Source organism: Cnephaeus nilssonii, assembly GCF_951640355.1.
Source record: "Cnephaeus nilssonii genome assembly, chromosome: 1".
Classification (NCBI taxonomy): Eukaryota; Metazoa; Chordata; class Mammalia; order Chiroptera; family Vespertilionidae; genus Cnephaeus; species Cnephaeus nilssonii.
The window spans coordinates 117614783-117621802 of record NC_137072.1 but is presented as its reverse complement, the minus strand read 5'-3'; the positions used below and the strand labels follow the sequence as shown (position 1 = coordinate 117621802).

General features: G+C 61.9%; 1 pseudogene across 1 annotated transcript; it reads right to left on the bottom strand.

Annotated features, from left to right (window-relative positions):
* Positions 1–1204: 1204 nt before the first annotated feature.
* Positions 1205–4958, bottom strand: LOC307096470 (putative GTP-binding protein 6; annotated as a pseudogene). Its single transcript has 3 exons — positions 4891–4958; positions 4721–4788; positions 1205–4146 (listed from the first exon to the last, which is right to left on the bottom strand). The product of its transcript is annotated as a putative GTP-binding protein 6 (transcript).
* Positions 4959–7020: the final 2062 nt, after the last annotated feature.

Genomic DNA, 7020 nt, shown 5'->3' with positions numbered 1-7020 from the left:
CCCACCTCGTTAGTCAGCAGCTCGAAGGTGGCCCCTGCTACGGGTCCCCTGGGTCTCAGGCTCCTGAAGAAGGGGTGTCCCCTGCTGAGCAGTGCGCTGTCCAGGGGCCCCTTCCCCCCTCCGTCCCCCAGGCAACTGCTGAACTTGGGAGCAGGCGGCGTCACCCCCACCCCCTCAGCCGCGAGGCCTCACTGGAGCCGTGCTCCTCCTCAGACGCTGCTGGGCAGGGACCGGGCGCTGGGTCACGCACCGTCCGGCCTGCCCCAGTCGGCACACGCCAGGGGCCGGGGCGGCGGGGTCGGGCTGCACGCAGCCTCAGGTAGGACTCCCTTTGTGGAGGGCCCCACCCTCAGCTGGCCCAGAAGCTGCCCGCTTGCTTTGGCCAATTCCTCCTAATGGTGTAGCTTCTGTCACCGGCCAGAGTGGGGCTCAGACGCAGCTGGACCATCCGCCCAGCACCTGACCCTGACATGCTCTGGGGTTAACTTGCACCCCCATTGCTCCTTCGAGGCCTGCTAAAGCCACAGGTGGTCTCCACAGCCCTTACAGCCCCACCTGGGCTGCACCCCCCGCCCTTGGCTGCTTCCTGGCCCCTGCCTGCTGCACCCTCCCCTGGCCCCCACCCTTGGGTGCTGGTTGTCCTGCTCCCAACCTGCGCCTGGGTCGCTGTGCTCTGCTTCAGGGGAGCCCGGCACAGCAGGGGCCCTGCAGCTGGCCACGCAGCAGCCTCGTGGTCTGTGGCCGCCGCGCCTGCCTGCCCGCCCTGCGGCTGCCTGGCCACGCTGAGGCAGCTGTGAGCAGGGTCCCCCATCACCCTCCAGCCTGTCCCTGCCTCTTCCCTCCTCGAAGTAAAGATGGGTGCACAGCCTGCAGTCACCCCGAGCAGGCCTCCCCGCCAGCATCCCGCAGGGATGGTCATCCCGCCCGAGCGGCTCGGCCGGTTCTTGGCCCTCAGCACACACTGGCTGTGGCTCTGACAGCAGGCCAGGCACGCTGGACCTCGTCCTTGCCGCTGCTGGGAGTGCCCACCAGACCAGAGGACACCTCGGTTAGCCTGTGTGCAGGCAGTGGGCGTGGCCACACCTCTGGCTGCCGGGGATGCGGCAGCTGGCCGGAGCAGGGCGCCGGGCTCGCCACCCAGTGAGGAGGCACCCGCGGCCGCACCAGCTGGGCACCCTCGTCTGCGTCACACAGCCTGCTGGTCATCAGCTCACTGTGGGGTTTTAATGTAAAGACCACATACACGGAGAACACGGACTTTAAACAACACAATGAGTTTTGATAAACGTGGACTTGTAACTCCCAAGCCCAGCTGCAGCATTCCCAGACCCCAGATGTCACCTGTGTCTCCCCCAGACCGGCCCCATCCCACCCCAACTGTTGATGGTCGGAGCTCCCTCCCGGGCGTCTTGAGTTTCAACAAGTCCTGTGCCTGTCGGTGCCGTGAGCCAGGTCCCCTGCGTGCGGCTGAGCGAACCCACAGCAAGCCACACGCTGTTCCTTAGCTCTTCGTGATGGGCGTTGGGTCTGTCTCCGAGTTTTGCCTGTGATGGACGGTGGTGCTTGAGGGATGCCTGGAAGTGGGGTGACAGCCATGGTGTTGCAGTGCACCTAGCTTCCCAAGGCCCTATCTTCCCCAGCGACAGCAGCCACGAGGTCCCGCTGGGCGCACTCTGCCAAGCCTGGTGCTGTGGTTCCGGAGCAGGTGAGTGGGCGGGTGCACTGGGGCCACGTGGGGTGCAGAGGCGTTTTCCTGGCGCCTGATGTCCGCTCCTTCGGATGCAGCAGGGATGTGCTGACGGCACCTACTCACGTCTTCGGCCCGTTCTGATTGGATTACCTGTTTGCTCTTGTAGGAACCTTTTCCTTTTTTTGGTGAGGAGAGGTCGAGGCTATTCGTTGTGATCCCAGGATGCGGATGATCTGGGACGATGTGAGGAACAGCCGTGCGATGGTGACCACAGTCTAAGGCCGTGGTCGGCAAACTCATTAGTCAACAGAGCCAACTATCAACAGGACAACGATTGACATTTCTTTTGAGAGCCAATTTTTTAAAAATACATTTTATTGATTTTTTACAGAGAGGAAGGGAGAGGGATAGAAACATTGATGAGAGAGAAACATCGATCAGCTGCCTCCCGCACACCCGCCCCCTGGGGACGCGCCTGCAACCGAGGCACATGCCCCCGACCAGAATCGAACCTGGGACCCTTCAGTCCGCAGGCCGACACTATCCACTGAGCCAAACCGGTTAGGGCTGAGAGCCAAATTTTTTAAACTTCAACTTCTTCTAACGCCACTTCTTCAAAATAGACTCGCCCAGGCCGTGGTATTTTGTGGAAGAGCCACACTCAAGGGGCCAAAGAGCCACATGTGGCTCGCGAGCCGCAGTTTGCCGACCACGGGTCTAAGGGAAGATCACATCCATGCTTTCAGCGTGAGGAAAGGAGAGACTCCCTTCCCTGAGCAGCTCCCTCGCAATGCGCTCAGCTCCTCGCTGGTCTCTGAGAAGCACATGAGTATCCAGGACCTGAAGGTTCTGCAGTCGGTTCTGCAGCTGAGTCTGGGGTCCAGGCCTTGGTCTGGGGGCTCTCGGCACCTGGAGTGGCCGACGCTGCACAGTTTTGCTGCAAGAACTGACTTCCTGCTCTGGTCACAAGGCCCTCAGTCTGGTTTCCTTCGGACAAAGGCTGATTTACAGACTCGAGGACCGAGGGGGAGCGTCCTGTAGCCGAACCGTCTGGAGGGAGGCTGGTCCCCACGAGGCACCCACCCCGATGCACCACCTGGCGGGGTCAGAACCCGGACATCTGCCCACCAACCTCCGGCCACAACACCGAGGCGGGACCTGCATCGTCTCTGGCTGGGAGGACTGTCCGCAGATCATTCTGGAAAGAGCTTCCGGAACCTGCCATAGGCGGTGTTGCTGACGACGGTGACATCGGCCACGCCTGCCTCAGGGACCACCTGCACATTCCGCACCGTGGCCTCCCTGAGCTGCGGCCCCACCAGCTGCACACAGAGGGTCACCACTCGCCTCCCGTGGCGCTCAGCACGGCCGCTTCCAGCTCAGCCTTCAGCTCCTCCAGGCCCAGCCCGCGGAGGGCAGACACGGCCAGGGCATGTAGCCCCGATGGGCGGTACCCGGTCCACCTTGTGCGCCTCCAGCAGAGTCCCGCAGCGGCGCAGGCGGCCCCAGGCCGCGCAGGGCAGTGAGCACGCTGGCCTTCCGCAGCTCCGCCTCCGGGTGGCTCACGTCCCTCACGTTTAGGATCACGTCCGAGGGGCCCTGTCCTGCAGGGTGGCGGAGGGCTCATGAGGCTATGGGGCAGGTGGGACAGGAAGCCAATGGCCCATGTAGATGATGGTCATGAGGGACGGCAGGGCACCTGCGTGCGCCGTGATGTAAGGCTTCGCGAACAGCTGATCCCGGGGCTGCATGGCGCTGTCACCCGTCAGAGCCTTGATCAGCGTGGTCTTCCCACAGTTGATGTTACCCGACGGCGGAAACCACCAGGAACTCCCGCTGCCTGTGCTGTGTGCCCAGCAGCTGCCTCTCCTGCCGGAGTCTCTCCAGGCCTCGTGGGTTTTCATCTCCTTTTCTTTCATCAGACGTTGCTGCGCCTGCATGAAAGGTCCTCCTGACCCCACGACGGAGCGAGAGTTGCCTCCATGTCCGTCCAGGGGGCAGGGTCCCTGAGGAGGGGGAGCTCGGCCAGGGCCCCCTGCAGCGGCGCCTCCTTGGTCCGGGCGTGGCAGTGAGGACGTGCAGGACCACGGTGAACCGGCCGAACACCTGCACGCGCCGGGCGGCCTCCAGTCCTTTCGTGGCGGGCACTGACATGCTCCGCGTTCACGAAAACAGCCGTCGCTTCCAACCAGCTTCTGATGTTGTCAGCTGCTCCGAGCGCCTGTGCCGCCGAGATGAGCCTCCTGTCGGGCATCTTGGTCGGCACCGCCATCATCTCCACCACCAACCAGTTGTCCAGCGTGGGCACCAGCGCCTTCACCTCCGCCACCTGCCACTCGGCTCGCGTGAGCAGCAGCTTCCCGGGTCCCCCTTGACCTCGGGGTGAACCAGGCACCCATGCTGGGTCCCCGCCAGCAGCAAGGGCTCCCTCCGCAGCCGTTCCCCGGGAATCTTTACTTGGGAGGTTTTAAATCCTCACCCAACGATATTTTTTTCCATTGATTTTTAGAGTGGAAGTGAGGGAAGAGGGAGAGAAAGAAATATTGATGTGAGAGAAATACATTGATTGGTTGCCTCCTGCACATGCTCCGATGGCCGGGGTCGAACCTACAACCCAGGTACAGGCCCTTGACCGAGAATCAAACCCTGAGCTCCTGGTTCATAGGTCGATGCTCAACCACTGAGCCACACCAGCCGGGCTCAAGTCAGTCTTGAAAGGGAGTGTGAGTCCCTTTTGCAATACTTATTTTCTACTTCTTCAGAGTTGTTTTGGCTTTTCTAGTTTCCTTGCATAAATTTTAGAATCAGCTCATAAAAGTCTGCAAAAAAGCCGGGGTTTTGATTGGGATTACGCTGGATCTACAGACCAGTGTGGGGCTGTCGGTCTGTGCAGGCGACCATCACCACAGAAAGGTTTTTCTCAATTCTGGAGCCAGATGTCCAACATCAAGGTGCCGGCGGGCTGGTTCCTGGTGAGGCCTCTCTTCCTGGGAGGGAGGGAGGATGCTGGGTAGCTCTTCCTCCTCTAACGGTCCTGCGGGATCCGGGCCGCAGCCTTATGGCCTGATTTATCCTTCATCACCTCCAAATACAGCCACCTGGGCGAGGGGCACAGCTGAGTCCATACAGGCTCTGAAAAATCTTGACGACACTAAGTCCTCCCAGCTGTGAACTCAGAACCGTCTCCCCCACACTCAGACCTTTCACCGCCATCTACACCCGACAGTTCCCAGTGCACATATTCTGTGCACCCCACGTACGGCACCATCTTTAGTGCTATTGCATACGTAATTGCTAAGTTTAACTTTACAACTGTTCCCGTATGGTAACGAGGACATAGACTTGTTTTGCACGTGTTGTGTCCTTTGACCTTATTAAACCCACTCCTTGTGTCAAAGCTGCTTTTCTTCACCTACAGAAATTACCGTATTCTGTTGAAGAATTACCCCGACGGTTTGAACGGTTAGCCCTTGCATTCCTGACAGAGCCCCCGGGTGGCGGGGGGTGTGGTATTCTGCACGGTTCCAGATGCGCTGGAGCGCAGTAGGTGAGTTCTCTGACCAACACTGGGCCTCTGCTTGTCTTGTTGATCAGTCCAACCAGAAGCTCATCAATCTTCTCGTTTCAAACACCCACCTTCAGGGGCCAGGGAGGCCCTGTGCCCAGTGCGAGATGTTTTGTTTTCTCTGGGATGGGAGCCAGTGCCTGGGTGGGGGGGTCCCGTGATCTGGCCTCAGGCTTTAAGGGCCACTCTGGTGGCTGCAGGGCGAATGGACTGGGGGCACGAGGGCAGAAGTGGGGACCCGCTGAGGGGCCGTGGCTGGGACCTGGTGGCAGTGGGGTGGTGGGAGGGGCTCCTCTTCAGAGTGCTTTCTGAGAGAGGGCTATCGGGTGTTGGAGTGAGTGGAGGGAGGACGTCTGCAGCCCAGGCGAGGGCGGGCAGAGGGCAGGTCGCTCAGGCATGTGCACAGGAGAGTGAGCCACGCCAGCGCCACGGCCACGGCCACGGCCCGGATGCAGGTGCAGTGGAGAAAGGCCACGAGGCTCTGGCAACGGAACAGCTCTCTCCAGGAATTCGGTGCAAGAGGAGCCGCCACTGGAGAAACCACAGGCCTGGGACGGGCACGGGGGGTGTGGGGGCTGGCGTGGCGGGCACCGACCCACGTCTCCTGTTAATAACCCCTATTGAGGTGTCACTCGCACACCATAGAGCCTCTTTCAAAACGCACAACTCCGTGTTCCCACATCGTAACCAGGTGGTGCAGCCACTACCCCGGACTGCAGGCCACCTTCGTCACCCCACGAAGGACCCCGTGCCCATCGGCGGTCGCTCCCCACCCTCCGGCGCCCCGGAGCCCTAGTCTGCTTCTGCATTCGCGGACCTGCCTTTGTGGACATTTCATACAAGGGCAGCCACAAGGCCCGGCTCTTGTCCGGCTCTTGTTTACGGCGACGTTTTAAGACAAGGAGACGTACTTTGTTCATCCCCTGCTGATGCACCTTTGAGTGTTCCCGCCTTTGGCCACTCAGAACGGTGCTGCTGTCCACGGGCACGTCCACGCTTTCGTGTGGGCCCACGTCCTTAGCCTTCCACCCCATCTTCCCACCCCAGGTCCTAAAAGCATCCCATCTGCTGCTTGAGCACCTGTGTGTGCTGGTGCCATGCTGAGCGCCATGCTGAGCAGGTCCCAGAGACCAAAGCACCTGGGGCCAAGCAGGCCTCTGGGAGGAAAGGCTGAGGTCGGCGACACGAGGCCTGTGGGGCAAGGGCAGGGCACAGAGCGTGTGCAAAGGCCCTGAGGCGCGGTACAGAGCGCGTGCGGTGGGCATGGGGGCTGGGGCCTGGCTGTGAATGGAGAGAGAGCGACCCCCAGGGCCCTCCTCTGGGCTGCTGGCCCGGAGCCCTAGGAACAGGTGATGGCCAGGCTGGGGTGCCTGGGGAACACCTGGGTGTACATGTCCAATGTGGCTGGACCCCAGTTCCCAGGCTGCACCAGGAGCCGCCCGCAGTCAGGGATGTCCACACCCCTCAGCCTCCCAGGATGCGGGTGGGAAGGGGGTGGGGTGCGGGTGGGAAGGGGGGGTGGGGTGCGGGTGGGAGGGGGGTGGGGTGCGGGTGGGAAGGGTGTGGGGTGCGGGGCGGGTACACCCAGGTTGGGGCCATCGGGCAGGGCGGGGGGAGTCCTGGGGAAGATGAGACAGGGAGTTCCAGGCTGGTGGTCACCTGCAGAGGCGGCTCCCTGAGAAGGGTGTCGGGGCTCGGCCATCCGCCCCTCCCCGCGGACGGCAGACCCTTCACTCCAGGCCGCCGCCCCACGGCCCCTCCCCCT